Source organism: Chelonoidis abingdonii, chromosome 1 (genome assembly GCF_003597395.2).
Source record: "Chelonoidis abingdonii isolate Lonesome George chromosome 1, CheloAbing_2.0, whole genome shotgun sequence".
Taxonomy (NCBI): Eukaryota; Metazoa; Chordata; order Testudines; family Testudinidae; genus Chelonoidis; species Chelonoidis abingdonii.
Genome location: NC_133769.1, coordinates 60,823,555 through 60,839,704, shown reverse-complemented (window position 1 = coordinate 60,839,704; position 16,150 = coordinate 60,823,555). Strand labels below are relative to the sequence as shown.

Below are 16,150 nucleotides of genomic sequence, written 5' to 3'. Positions count from 1 at the left end.
GGTTGCCCATGCAAATTAAGACACCCACACACATACCCTGCAAGCAGGGAAAGCATCCTTCTGAAGTCTCTGCTCCCTGGTATACAAACATTTCTATTGCTCTTACTTCCCTCCCTCCTATAACTGGACTCACATGCAGTGCCTGGAGCAAAGGATGACTATGTTACAGTGCAATGGTGTTCCTGCTCATTTTTCATAAAGGTTGGATGGTGGAGTTTGTGGCAAAGTTGGATTTCTGTTCCAAAACACTTAGTTTTACTTTTGAGAGAAAGATCCTCTGACCCCTGTTCAATAGATGTATCCCATCTCTGAGAAACCGTGAGGTGTCAGAGCTTATAAGTTTCTGTGCCATACAGTATACATTTTCTGAGGAGCCATGAACCCTCCAATCTCCAGATTAATGTTCTTCCAACACTTATGAATAGTTTTCATATTGTTGCTTTAGCAATTATGCAGATATGCAGACAAATCAGAGAAAACTATCGCAGCTCTTGGACACAAATCTCTGATGTGGTCCAAATCTGCTCTCAGACTTTGTATGAGGCGCACACCATGAATAAGGCCGAGATCATTTCCATCAAAGTGAATCACCACAATATTCAGTAGATCACATCCTTTTAAGTCATCACTTAGATGCTGCAGAGTGGGCAAAGCATGATGTCAACACAAGCCACCTCTCTGCACCCAAATCAGTCTGTAGTCAAAATCCCCATGTCATGATGTATTCCTTGCTCTCCTGCACACTTCAGCAATCACATGATCCAGGAATCGCTCAAAATCCACACATTGGCAACACTGGGCACACATATTCTTTTTCCATTAGTGGTCACAGTACCTGCACTGTCAGTTCCAAATCTCCATCCGAGGCATCTTTGGAAACATCACATTCATCTGCCCCAAAATCAAGAATTAGCCACTCTATTTCCCTCTCTCCTGCCCATCCCATTTCTGCAGAGGCTAGTAAAATACAACAAACAACAAATGAAAGGCTTGCCTACCACCTGTCCTCATTTCCCGTACCCCCCACAGCTGTTACCCTTCTTCAAGTCCCTGTTCCTCCAACACACACAAAGTTCTGTTCTTTGATTCCTCTACACTCAAAATAACAAAACTGTGGCTAGAACACCTGCTGACTAATCTGCTGTGTTCACAGTAAACCTACCCACAAAATAAAAACATGTTATATTCTAACAGAGACAACTTGATGAAAGCAACATGAACTATTAAATCTTTTCTGCCCAGGTACACAAAGATTCAGACTAAAAACATCAGTGGCAAGGTCTTCACCGGGGGTAATGGTGTTGGTACATTCTCTTGAACTACTCAGGCAATCATAAAGTGGCTGCATAGAAACCCTCTTATTTTTTTACTTTATTGGTGCATGTGCACTGTAATCCTTCCAGATGGCACATCTTCACAAGCAAAGAAGTGAGCATGTTCTTAATACTATTCTCATTTGGATTTCCCAAAGATTTAGCAGGTAAAACTTGACAGAATGAGACCATTTTGACCCATATCACATCAATAATTTGATGTCTAGCTCTGCTTAAAAAACAATCGACAACTACAAAAACAACCCTAGAAACTTCTTTGAAAAATGGCTATTTTGGGTTAGAGGACATATATGTCCACAACCCCTAATTCCAATGAGTCCACATTTGGGTCACTAATCCTACTCTGCACCCACCTGAGATATACCAAAATTCAGAGGAATCCAACAAAGTTAAGTCGATGTAATTCGCCTTGCGTCAACGTATTCGTGCATGTGTCTATGCTAAAATTTGTCTCCTGCTGATGTAAGTGCCCTGTCACAGTGATGCTGTAAAACCACCTCTCCGAACAGTGGGAAGCTGTGGTTGATCTACTCAGGTCAAAGCACTGAAAGTGTAGACACTGCGCAACCTGTGTGGACCCTAATAGTGACCTAGCTGCTGTCCTACAATGCCCCATTCCTTGAAACAGTAACTGTTCTGGTCACACTCATAAACTCCTCTGTTCAGGGGTCATGGAGACCAGAAGACTTCTCTCCTTTAAACCCCACCCCCATTTTTGAAATACATTTTTCTGATCGCCTGCCTTGGTGAGCACACCTAGCAACTCTCCTTGTTGTGTGAAACTACTCAACTGACCATGCCAGCTCCACACCAGACATGCTAAACCTGCAAAACACCCCACAAAAACAGAAATTGGGCTTGTTTTTGGTTTAATTGGCTTGTGAGTTGCCTGTTGGCTAGTTTTTGCCTTGTAGTTTGTTGCTTCTTTTTTTTGATCAGCTCCCAGCAAGCAGGGGCAAGGGGAGAGGAGAGTCAGGCATGCACAGCGGGCCCACCACAGCCCCAGACTGCACGTCGGGGAAATCTAGTCACATAGAGTGTTGGGGTTCTTAGGGACTGTCTTGTTTTGGCCTTGTTTTGAAATGGGATTAGCTTGGCTTATTTTGGCTTATTGTGAAAGTCGGGGTGCTTATTTACCACGTGAAAATTGGCAACTGTGCTCCATGCACTAAACATGCTCCTACCTGGAGTAAGTGGGATGTATTGGATCTCCTGGGCCTGTGAGGAGAAGTGGCTGTGCAAGAAGAGCTACAGACCAGTCATAGAAACACAGATATCTACAAAAAGATCACATGGGGATTCAATCAAAGGGATACAACAGGGATCAGCAGGAGTGCTGTGTGAAAGTGAAGGAACTGAGCCAGGCAGATCTGCCACTTTTACAACAAGCTGCACCTCACCAGCACCCTGGAAACCATCTGGATACCTTGTAAGAGCCTGAGACAAAGACTCTTACTGTGAACAGGGAGGAGGGGGAGGAGAAAGTCACCTTGTGTTGTGCATCTTACTGTGGTGACTGTAAATCCAATGATACATCTGTGTTTTTACTAACAGCTGCTGCTGTTACAGCCTTCCATGGTTCCCCTCCATACGCGCAGAATGTCTAACCCTGCTGAGGAGGAGAAAGAAAAGGAGTAAGGGGGACACGTTCACTGAGAAACTACAAGCCTGTGCTGCATCAGACTGCAAACATAGGGCCTGAAGTGCCAACATAGCAGACAGCATGGAGAGGGAAAGATCAGACAGGAGAAAGACCCAGGAAAAAGAGAGGGGGATTCACCATGACGTAATGGGTCTTCTCAGGCAGCAAATGCAAATGCTGCAGGCCCTGGCTGCTCTACAGGTCCAAAAATCCCACCCTTTGCTCTCCTTTGAGAACTCCATGGTAGCAGCTCCCTATAGCCCCCAATATTCTATGTGGAACCAGGGGCTACACCAATACCCCTACCATTCCATGTCATGGGTCACCATGGAAGACTACAGCTTCTCATGCAGTGACTTGTGAAAGCCACAGTTGTATATGTGTAGGCACAACAGACTACGTATGTGCACTGAAATGGAGATAAATGTTTGCTGCCTTTCCAATTTCAAAGTCTCATTCCATTACTTTATCTTTAAAATTTGTATTACGTTGCCTGGGTTTTTTGCATTGTTTTCCTGAACTGTTTTTTGCCACTCAGTAAAATTCTATTTTTTTAAAAATAAAATGATCTTCATTAGTTCACGCCACCTATTTGCAGAAGGCATAGCAGTAATCAAAACACCCAGTACTTATAAATGTAGAAGAACACAAAACTCATAGGTTCAAGAAAACACTCACTCATAGCTATAAATGTACAACAAGCACTACACAATACCTAGCAGCACCCAAGCTTCAGCCCGGGGAACAGTCTAGCACAGAACACTACTGTGAGTGAGCATTAAAATGCTCTTTCAAAGTCTATCTAACCGCATAGCTTCACGTTGAGCTCCTGTACTGGCCCTCATATCTGGCTGTTCAAAATCAGCAGACAGCCACTCCACTCTGGCAGCAGCTTTTCACCCTTAACCTCACACATATTACTCAGAAAACAAGCACTGGAGTATTTTTCTCACTGAGATCCCATCTAGTGAGTAGTTACCACAAGCATCCCTCCAATCTACCAAAAGCACATTCAACAGTCATTTAGCCCCTGCTTGGCCAGCAGTTTAATCTTTCCTTGCTGCTGTCAAGGTGGTCAGTGTATGGTTTCAGGAGCCAGGGGAGCCAGAAGTAGGCTGGATCCCCTGGAATCACTACTGGAATATCAGCATCAACAGTGGTAATCCGCTGGTCAGAAAAGAACGTCCCTGCTTGAAGCTTTCTAAACAGTCCTGTGTTCTTAAAGATGTGAGTGTCATGTACCTTCCTTAATCTGCCCATATTGATACCGGTGAAGCACCCCTGGGGATCCACCAGTGCTTGCCTAATCAGTTGATGTTATCAGGGTTCATGGGTTCCCTGACGAATGTGGGCAGATATTTTCAGAAAACCACATTAGCCAAATCATGCTGTAGACCACCCCATTAAGCATGTTTTTATAACTCCACTGTTAGACCAAATACCCTTATATATAAAAGTCAAGAAACTTATGTTAAAATGCTAGTAGCAACAGCAGAGTTTTAACAGCGGTGTAGGAAGTGCAGTTCTGGCAGCCCTTAGTTTAATACTCCATATTAAAGAGCAATACCTCAAACTAAAGAGTCAGTATTATTGATTTTCTGATAATGTAATTGATCTTCCAGATGAAAGTGTCTTACGTAATAAGGCAATGTATTGTGATAACGTAGCCAACAAAAGAATTATAAAGTATGTTTTCATTTTTCAAAGTATAGTTTTTATTATACATGTATAGTTTTAGATAGATAAGATAGACAGATATGTGAACTTTTGAAAGCCATTTTAAAAGGAATTTTTAGGAGCTGGGAGGAAAACAATTATATTTCAGGGTGTAACTCTGAAATTAATTTGGATGCTAAATTTCTCACATTTATAAAATATAAATAGGGCAGATCTAAAGATGACCCTCAGATTAGGGTTAGGGTTCAATAACAGGAAAGATGGGAGCGTTGTCATTAGTGACAAAGAATGGCGAGTAGGGAATGTTTCAGAGGAAAAATGAGAAGTTCAGTTACAGTTAGGAAAGTTTAAACTGATCGTTGGTTGGAATTCAAGAAGAGGTGTCAGAGAGAGACAGGCCTAGATATGGAACTGGAGTGGGGGAAACAGGATTTGAGTAGAGAGGTAGATTTGTGAATCATAAGTATAATGAAGCCATGTTTGAGGATGAGATCATACAGGAAAGGAATATAGACAGAGGGAAGAGTGGGGCCAAAGAGGAAGTGGGAGAGAAGCAGACTTATTGAAAGAAAAGCTGAAGGAATGAGCAAAAGTTAAGAAAACCAGGAGAAGTTTGGTGACAAAAGATAAGGTTAACACAATATCAAGGAGAATATGATTAACAATGTCAAAAATGTGAGAGAGATCAAGTAGGATCAGGGTTCACAACTTAGTAATATTTAAAAACCAGACATTTCAGCAGGAGTTCTGGAATCTCCCCTGCCCTACCTCTTCCCCTGAGCCCTCGCCCCATCATGCTTCTTCCCCCAGGGTCCCACCCCTGCCCCCAAGGCCCTGCCCCATCCGCTCCTCTTCCTTATCCCCCAGTTGCTCGCTTTTTTCCTCCCCCTACCCCCTCCCAGGTTGGAAGGGACTCACCTGTGGAGCCAGGGCTGGGAGCTGCAGCCACCCAATGCAGGTAGAAGGCAGTCCCAGATGAGTAGGGGCTGGTGCGGGTAATGACTCAGTGCCTCCCTGGCTCCCCCACCCACAGTAACCAGACTTTGGGTGTCCAGTCGATAGATCTGACTGCGTACTGTCAGGTCCCCTTTTTGACCTGACTTTCCGGTCAAAAACTGGGCACCTGGCCATCCTAAGTAGAATAAGAATAGAGTGGAGACCCTGAGGCCCTATTTATGGCATGATATGAGATCAGGCATTCAAACAAGCATACTATGTATATCTAGGCTTGCATGTGGATATGTGTATCTGGAACTCCATACCTGATTATGTTGTTTAAAGGTTAATGGGAAGAATTCTGACATTTATAACCTAGTTTTCTTGAACTTGTGAAAGGAACTGAGTCTGTGGCAAAGCTGACGTGAGGTTTTATAAAGAAGTTGTTCTCCTAGGGTAAAACGTGTTAGCCTTCTGCCAAAAATTCACAGTTCTTACCTGCAAGGCTAGGTTTGGACTGGTACAGTCCTGATGAGTTTGCTGGTAAGGCAGACAAGTTGGTGTGTCAAGGAGTTGTCACATAGCTCAGCACTAGTAAAATTTTCACTTGCTGAGGTTGAGGGGAACTCCAGCAGGTCATCACAGTAGTGAGTGAGGTTACTCACATATGGGCTTCTGGACTGGCTCCTTCTTTTGTGCTTCAGGCAAGCCACTTATGGTCTAGCCTCAGTTTCCCTATCTGTAAAATGGGGACCATCAGAGGATATTGTTAGGCTTAATTAGTGAAAGTTTGTAAAGCACTTTGCAGAGGTAAAGTAGTAAGTGTTATTTTTAATTTAAATAAAGCGGTTTAGGCCTCATTGATGAAAAATGTTACATGCATACAAAATATTATTACACCTCTACCCTGACAGAACACGACTCGATATAACACGAATTTGGATATAGCGCAGTAAAGCAGCAGGGAGCCCTGGGCCCTTTAAAGCACCACCCGAGCACCACGGCCAGAGCTCCGGCAGTGATTTAAAGGGCCCAGGGCTCTCCACAGGAGCTGGAGCACTGGGCCCTTTAAATCCCCGCCAGGGCTCTAGCAGCTGGGCTCAGGCGGTGATTTAAAGGGCCAGAGGCTCCAGCCGCTGTGGGGAACCCTGGGCCCTTTAAATCCCTGCCCGAGCCCCACTGCCGGAGCTCCAGTGGTGATTTAAAGGGCCCGGGGCTCCCCGCAGCAGCTGGAGCACCGGACCCTTTAAATCACCGCCGGGGAAGCCAGTCCAGTCTGGCATGGAGTACCGGCTCTTGCCAGTATGCCATATCGGACCAAACCCAATATAACGCGGTCTTACCTATATGGCGGTGAGTTCTTTTGGCTCTGGATGACCACGTTATATTGGGCTAGTGGTGTATTTTAAAGCCACAGTCCTGCAAGTTTGACAGCCACCATCTTAGCTGACACACATAGGGTTAAACTGAAGACTTTCAGAACTAAAACCATAAGGTGCTACAGCATGAGCTAAAGAGCCAAAGCCTTTGTAGCTGTAATAACTCAGATCCTCTGTGGAAGAGCACAGCAGGCAGTGGAGATGGACCTGTAATGTGAATGGGTTGCATATGAACACTTATACATTAGCTTAACTTCCAGCCTGTGAGTGGGCCCACTGAAATCAATGGGACAACATGCTTAAGTTATGCATAGTTGTAGTGAATATAGGATCTGGGTCTACATTTGTTAATGGTGATGAAATTTTACTTCTGCTTTATTCCTTAAGTATTTTTTTAGGCTGTGAAACGATTGAAATGAGCTGATACAATAGTTTACACAGAGCATCTGTGAAGTATCAAAGTATGTCGTACCAGTTGCATATTTAATGTACACATTATTTCTCCTAAATGTGTTAGCATTTCAAGAAAATGGAAACTTTTAGTATGTAGTTTGGTATAATACGTTGGGGAATTGGTTTCAGTACACGCTGAATTTTCTGTAGCTATTCTGGGGACTTGAAACTAACCTTTATATAAATTAGTTTCTTCTTGCAACAAGGGGTTCTCCCTGAAACAAAACTGTCACAGCACTAAAAATTCAAGAAAAGAAAGAAAGCATAAAACACATTGGGAAGAATAGCTTTCACTTAAGATGTTATTTTTCAGGTAGTATTTACTGAAGAGCTAGGTCAATTAAACCAGATGACATACACAGATTAAATGCTCTCCCACTTCTCTGTATTAGAAATTAGTATGAACATTTGGATATGAACAGTTATACAGTTTATTACTCAACACTCTTTTATTTTGTAGAAGCCAATAAAAACACGGATGGAATCATGGAGATTTCCTTTATCTCTGTGTATTATACCTGGTGTACCGTGGGATCAATTCTATAGAGGAGCAGGAAGGGTTACAATTATTAAGTCCCAAGATGTGGAAACCAGACAAAGGGTTTGTCTGTTTTTCGGAACATGGTGGGGTGCTATTGGAGCCAGGACAGTGGGCTACATCTCTGGGCTAAGCCACAGTGCCCACCTGCCAGCGCAGCCCTACAAGCACAGGTCCAGCCCATATACTCACTCCTTGCAGAGGTAGACAAAGGCAGCCTGAATTCGCTCCGAGGCCCGGCTGTTGCTTCCATCATCATCCCACAATGCAGTTTCCACCTGTGTCATCATCCCCACTGGAGGGGTGGGGGTGGCTCTCTCTGCCTCGAGTCTAAACCTGCAGCTGCTGGCTGCAGTTAACACCGCCTGGGGGCTGGGAGCACAGACACAAAAGCTGCCTCTCCGTTCAGCCAGCACACAGCTGCGGCTCTCTTCGCGTGGCCCCTGGGGCAGGAGATGCTCTTGGATCGGGCGCAGCACCTCGCAGGAGGCGGCGGTAGCTGCCTCTGAGCCGCAGTGGCGTGCGCACAAGCGGGAGAGGAGCCGGTGCCCTCGCTCCCGTCTAAAGCCGGCTGGACTCGAGAGGGGCCGCGTTTTTAATACGATGTCTACAGACACACGCAGCTCGGCCCGGTGGGTGGGATATTTGGTGCATGGCGCGCAGCTCTGATACAAGCCGCTCGGCCGCGCTGCTGCACACAAGAGGAAGAGGAAGAGGAGGGGAAGCTGCTTTGGTCCACGCTGCTGCTGAAGGTCGCGTCTAAGCATCTCCCGCTCGCTCCCCTTTGCCCGCCTCGCTGTGAGGAAAAGGCGCCGCTTTGATCCTTCCTCCCAGGCTGGGCACAATCCACGGTGCTTCTCCGTAAGGCAGAGCCCGAGGTGGCCAGCGCCTTCCACGAAGGACACCGGCGGCGCGGCAGGCAAGGCGGAGCGGCGGGGACACCTTGAAGGCGAGGCCCATCCTGGCTGGGGAGGTGAGACGCGTGGCTGCTGCGCGCACTGCTCGGCGGGGACGGGTGGGCCCCCCAGTCTCCTTCCAGCGTGAATCTGGCCCACGGGTCGGTCTGAGGATGGCTGGGACTCAGTGCCCTGCTGCCCTGTGGTGGGGGAGCCGCCGATGGCGCCGCAGCCGAGGGGAGCCCGTGTGGACAGAGCCAAGCAGCGTGGTCCCGGGTCTGCGTCGCCGGGGTGGCGGGGCTGGGGTTTGCTGCGCTCCATGGCGGGGCTAGCGGCAGACAGGGAGTAAACAGGAGTATGTTTCCCATCCCGGGACTCGCCCCACGGTGTCTGAATGGGCGGGTGGGAGGCGAACGTGGTGAGCACATTTCCCGCTCATTCCGTTTTCTTCCTCCTCCCGCCAGCCGTCGGGCTGTAGCTTTTAAATGAAAACAACAATGGTGAGAAGAGATGCAGTCCAGGAGAGGGGCCCTTCGGGGGGGGGGCATTCTTTCCCCCCCCACTGTCACTGCACAAAGGCGACCCCCCCAAATGGCCCTTGCCTGCCCCCCGCTTTCATTTGTAATTTGAGTTCTGATTTCAGTTTCGGTCACTCCCGCCAACATTTGAAAGATATACATAGGGACATTGTGGTAGTAAAATAAGGATAAATCTTTTAATTCTTATTGAAATTCATTGGGCATGGGGAGATTTTGATGCAGAAACATAGAGTATTCTCCTGAAATGTAGAGACTTCCCCCTGCCTGGACAGTTGGAATGTGAGTATTTGCATTTTAATTCTGCTAGATGTTCATTTTGAATGAAATATTGGGAGGGGAGGGGTTGATTTTATCTTTTGGTTACAGCCATTGCAGTAGTGTACAATGCCCTGGTAGGGATGCTGCTTTAACAATAAGGCAGACTTTCTGTTTTTAAATATGGCATTGATTAATAATCCTGCTAGTAAATTGCAGCAATAACATTTTAAAATTAAGTCTTGGGGGAAAAATGAGTATCAATCATCTAGGGAAGAAACTGAAAATATGATGTGACTGCTGTGTGTGTCTGGTATATCTGAAACACACTCATATGCATAAATCAAAACCCACAATTACTGGCTTTTTGTCTACTCTTGTGTTTAAAAAATGCCCAATAGTCTTATTAGTTTCAGTGAGAGTTTTGTTTAGGTAAGGAATGTAGGATGGGCCCACTATATGTAAAACCATTAAAAGGGAGAAGCTTAGTTTATATTGTGTTGGCCTACTTTCTCTTATCACATAATTGGTTTCCTCTAGACCAAAGGTTTTTGTTCCGTTTGTTTTTGAAGTTGAGGTTGTAAATTAAAGCAAACTGTAATTATAATTTATCACCTTCTTGAAAAAAAGAGGTGGTATATGTAAAAACCTGTGCTTTGTTTGTCTGATATTAGAAGGACAACTGAAATAAAACCTTGCCAGCTGTTAGCGTGATTGTCATTCAGTATGAACCTGCCAGATATCATTAGTTTCCCACTGTGGTCATAATGCTCTTAGGCATTTCGACTAACCTATATTTCAAATTATAGTGACTGCTGCTTTATGGTGCTTCATTCATTTTTTGTGAGGAGTAGTATTGCTTGAAAGCCAACATAAAACGAACCTATCATTGTTCTGAAGTTAAAGCACTGCTCAGAATGAGAGATACCCTTAATTAATCCTTTTAACTCAGAAGTATTTTTTAAATTAAAAAAATGTTTTTGCAAAAAGAACATTGTATCATAAACCCAAACTTTTACCAATTTCAAAACAATCTGGGAAGAAATGTCATCTGTCAATGAAAAATAAATAATAATCAAAAGGGATCCGATTAAGACCTGGGGCTTTTTCCTCTCACTAAAACTGAATGAGAGAACTTCATTACTTCCCAGGAATCACTTCAGTGAGAGCAATGGACCCTTGATGTAAAGTGGTGCAGTTCCACTAAGTAGTTCTGATTTGACTCACACTTCCTGTGAAAAAACGTGAGAAAGGAACACTCACTTGAACCCTTAAACACCAAGGAGGGTGGCTGAAACCAGGACATTTTCTCTCCTGTACAGTAGACCAGTTTTGGATGGGACAACGGGGACTCTCAAGACTGAATAGCACCTGGGAATCTGTGGGTAGCCAAGGGCAAGACGCCATGAACTCTTGAGAAGAAGTGCAGAAAACCGTCATCCCACATGCCTCTCAGAACCCTTCTGGATGTCAGAGAGCATGGATTATGATTTATGCTTTATTACTTAATCCTATTTTTTTTACAGGGACATTAATGCACATAGGAGGAGGAACAGGTCATTTAGCGGAGTTGCTCCTTGACTCCTCCATTCTGTGTCCTTGCCACTCCTTTTTTTTTTTCTCATAGGGAAAAGTGGTGACTGAATAGAGAGTGGGATTGTCCTGTGTTACCACATTTTCACCGCATTTTTGCAGTTCTAAGGTGGTTTTGCTCATCCCTCCACAGCAGAAGCTAGCATATAAGCCTAAGTAAATATGAGCTTTTAAAATATACATTATGCAGAAAAACATTATTTTCAGTAAATGTTGGGTAAGATTGCCAGGCATCTGGTTTTCAACTGGAATACCAGGTCGAAAAGGGCCCTCAGCGGCTCTGATCAGCACTGCTGACCAGTCCGCTAAAAATCTGGTCATCGGGGCTAAGGCAAGCTCCCTGCCTGCCCTGGCTCCATGTGGCTCCTGGAAGCAGCAGGCACATTCAGCTCCTAGGTGCAGAGGTGGCCATGGGGGCACCACACACTGCCCCCTCCCCGAGCACCAGTGCTGGCTCCACAGCTCCCATTGGCCAGGAACCATGGCCAGTGGGAGCTGCGGGGGTGGCACAGGCAGTGTGCAGAGTCCCTTGGCTCCTCCACCTTGGAGCCGGACATGCCAGCTGCTTCCGGGAGCCTCCTGAGGTAAGCACCTCCTGGCCGGAACCTGCACTCCAAACCCTGTCCTGCACCCCAGCTCCCTGCCCCAGCCATGAGCTCCCTCCCACACCCAAACTTCCTCCCGGAACCCACACCCCATCCTGCACCCTAACCCCCTGCCCCAGCCCTGAGCCCCCTCCGGCACCCCAAATGCCCCAGCTCCACCCCAGGGCCCACACCCCCAACCAGAGCCTGCACTCCTGCCCCAGCCCAGAGCTCCCTTCCACACTCTGAACCCCTCATCCTCAGCCCCACCGCAGGGCATACACCCCCAGCTGGAGCCCACACCCCAACCCCCTCCCCAAGTCTTGAGCCCCCTCCGGCACTCTGAACTCCTCAGCCCCAGCCCAGAGCCCTTTTCTGGAGTGGAGCTCATTTCTGGTTCCACTCCAGAGCCTGCACCCCCAGTCAGAGCCCTCACCCCCTCCCGCACCCCAACCCCCACCCCAGCCCAGTGAAAGTGGGAGAGAGTGAGTGACGGAGGGAGGAGGGGGATGGAATGAGAAGGGGCGGGGCCTCGGGGCGGGGCCTCTGGGGTGGGGCAAGGGTGTTTGGTTTTGTGCGATTAGAAAGTTGACAACCTTACTGTTGGGTCACCTAGTCAAACCCTTTGTGGTGTGGAAAGATTTAAATATTCTAAATCTAAATGAAAAGCTAATGTTAAATTTTCTTACATATCTTGTATTGCTATAATCTAAATCCAATACAAGAAGTTTGAACAGCTGATCTTCTTCTTTGTAATGATCTTTCCATTTTCAAAATGCCTTACAGGCATTTGCCAATTAACCCTCACAATACCTCTGTGAGATCAGCACATAAAAGTTATTTTTCCTATATTACAGATGAGGAGACTGATGGAAAGAAGTTACAGGTGTACTACAAAAAGAAAACAAAAAAATTAATTAAGAACAGATTTCTGTGCAGACATAGTCTTACTAAAGAGTCTGTTAGCACATTTAGCAGCAAATTAAGTTTTAAATAACTTTTTCCCCTTTGTGAATTCTCTTGGTACTTACTTCATGTTTTATTGGTGGTATCCCACAATTTATCATTCTGTACTTTCACAATTATTATGGAAATCCATGGTTTGAAATGAGATTTTAGAGATTTGTGAGGTTGCATTCTGAGATCTCTTCAGCAAAATAGTAAATATTAAGAGGCTTTCACAGGAAACAATAATGAGAAAAAAGTTAAAATGTATTTCTGTGCTGAATGCTCCTTATAGCTTGATTGCTGAGGACTCAGAACTAATTTATACTTAAATCTATTTTCCCTTTTTTTGCTTTATCTTTAAGTGAGTTGCCTAAGGCCAAGCCATAAGTCAGTGAGAGAGTCAGAAATAGAACTTGGTGATTTCTTTTCAGTTACAGTCCTGTGCTCAAATCTGCAGACCATGGTTTCTCAGTTTGGTGTGGGAAGGTTGCAACCAGACTTCAAGGAGTCGTGACCATCCTCCCTTTCTTAATTTTTTGGACGCCTCCTTCTCATCCAGCAATAATGGAACAGGGGACAAAGATTTTCCTGTTGTAACACAAGGTCACAATGTGGCAAAGGTTGAGAACCACTTCACTAGTCATAGAGTTTAGGCCCAGAAAGGACCACCAGATCACCTAGTCTGACCTGTATATTACAAGCTACCTACACCACCAGAACCACCACACTAAACCCAACAACTGAAATTAGACTAAGGTATTATAGTCCATGGGAGACTAGACGATTATGTGCCACAGGCAAAGAATAGTATACACCTCTGTTCCTCATAGCATCTTTTTCCAAACTTCGTTATCATGTCCTCCCTCAGTTATTTGTTTTTGGAAGGCTGTGCATGTTAACTTCTTTTATCTACTCTGCATACAGGTTGTCTTAGTTTCCAAACCCTTTATTATCATAGTTACTTTTTTCTAATCTTTCCAATTTATCAATGTTCTTCTATAGTAACCATAACTGCACTTCATATTCCAGATGTTCTTGGTGTCACTAGTGCTAAAGGGAGTAGTTACCTTCCTGGCTTTTCACATGAAATTCCATTTATAAGACTCATTATTGTATTTGTCTTTTAAGTGAATATTTTATACACACAATTTCAAACTCATTGTTTCATTATTTATATTCTTGGATTCTTACCGGTCATATTGCTGTTCCTTTCAAAGAACACTCAAAGGTATGAGCAAAGTAAAAACACGTATCACATCTCAGTCTTTTTGTACAGGAAGCAGTTTGTGTGAAACTCAAGCTCTGGGTTCTGATAGCTTTAGTAAATGTCCCAGAGGGATTCTTCACAAGATTACTGACCATATCTATGAACAGAAAACTGAATCAAATTTCAGCTTTAAAACAAATTATCTCTGTAGTTAAAACTACTAATTGTATCTTGGAGGTTTAACATCCTACCACAACACTAAAGGACAATTTGATTACTGGGAACTCCACAATGAATCTATGCAAGACCATGTCACTGTGAAGAAAGTCCTGCCCAGTGGTGAAAGCACACAAGCCACTCAGGGTACGTCTACACTACGGGATTATTCCGATTTTACATAAACTGGTTTTGTAAAACAGATCGTATAAAGTCGAATGCACGCAGCCACACTAACCACATTAATTCGATGGTGTGCATCCATGGTCCGAGGCTAGCATCGATTTCTGGAGCGTTGCACTGTGGGTAGCTATCCCGTAGCTATCCCATAGTTCCCACAGTCTCCTTCGCCCCTTTGAATTCTGGGTTGAGAGCCCAGTGCCTGATGGAGCAAAAATCATTGTCGCGGGTGGTTCTGGGTACAGCCTCACCCCTCCCTTCATGAAAGCAGCAGACAACCATTTCGCGCCTTTTTTCCTGGGTGAACTGTGCAAACGCCTTGGATGTGTAAGTGTGTGTGTGTGTGTGTGTGTGTGTGTGTGTGTGGAGGCTGCTAGAGCCCTGTGCTGGGAGAGCGGCTGAGCCCTGATTAGGGGGCGGGGCTTACCTGCTTAGGGGTCCTAATAAAATAGCCAGCCAGTCAGGCACGGCACAGCAGCCAGCAAACAGAGCTGGCTAACAGAAGGAGTTTCAGAGGGAGTTTACCAGTGGGAGGTTTGCAGGGCGATGGGCTAAGACACGAGGTCACCCAACAAACTGGACAGAGGTAGCGGGCAGTGGTTCTGCCAGCGGCCTGGTGCCTGTTGGGTTCTGTGCTGTGTTGTGTGCTTGGACTGCCAGGCACGAAGTGAGAAGGCCATGACTGATACAGATGAGAGCAGTGAAAGACACAATGAAGGGATGACTGGAGTGTGGAAGCTGCGGCATGTACATGATTCTGGGGGGGCGCCTGAAAAGTTTACCATGCATGGCTGAGCCTATGATGAGAGCTGATGGAAAAAAAGACTCGAGATTGGAGATGCAGGTGGAAACTTGGTTGAGTTTAGAAGGGGGTTTGAGCAGACGATGGAACACAGACACGCAGGGGTGGAGGATAAGCTCAGACGTGCAGATGGAAGCAGGACCAAAAAATTCTGAGGAGGGACTGCTGGGGTGAGGAAAGTGGACGGTGGAAGCATGTGAGTAAGAGAACCAGGCAGAGGAAAGACGGGCCAGTGAAGGAGAAATAGAACTCAAACAGGTTTGCAGAGTTGGATAATGAAGAAAGGGCACAGCAGTGTGAGTCGTGAACTGACGGAGCATGAGGCGCGAGAGAGGGCAAGGAAAGAGAGAGACAGTAGCAAGTCCTCGAGAAGAGCATGAGAGGAGTAATCAATGGGGGCAACACCAAATTGAGCCCCAGGAGGATTGCACAGGCAAATAGGAATCGAGAGGACTTGCAGCCATGGGTGCATGGGATAGACGAGAGAATCACCACTGTCACCAGGAAAAGGCAGGTCTATGTGTATTGGAGACCTTACGACTGATGAAGAATAGACAGGCTCTGTATACTACTGACCTGATCGGGAGAACAGAAGGGTGTGCTGTCTGCCGGGTGCTAAGATACAGGATGTGGACCGAGGCTGAAAGGATCTAGCGGGAGCGGGAAAGAATCTGTTGATGTCCTTCATGTGGGAATGAATGATACGGCTAGATACTCGCTGGACTGTATCAAGGGAGACTATGCCAGGTGGGGAAGACACTTAAGAAATCGAGGCTCAGTGATCTTCAGTGGGATTTCTGCTGGTTCCTAGAGAAGGGCAACAAAGGTGTGACAAGATTAGGCGATCAACAGATGGTCAGGCAGTGGTGCTATTGGAGGGCTTTGGGAATACGTGTCATTGGGAAGCATTTATGACACAAGAAGACTGTTCCTGTCGGTGTGATGATCCCTCCGAGGGGACCCGCTGCCGA

At 45.7% G+C, this 16,150-nt stretch overlaps 1 protein-coding gene across 1 annotated transcript in view; it reads left to right on the top strand.

The window, feature by feature from the left end:
* The first annotated feature begins 8,292 nt into the window (after positions 1-8,292).
* SLC38A1 (solute carrier family 38 member 1) overlaps positions 8,293-16,150 on the top strand; it is a 60,830-nt gene continuing 52,972 nt past the window's right edge. The window contains exon 1 of the mRNA XM_032802453.2: positions 8,293-8,932. The gene's annotated coding sequence lies outside the window, so the exon portion shown is untranslated. The remainder of the gene's footprint in view (positions 8,933-16,150) is intronic.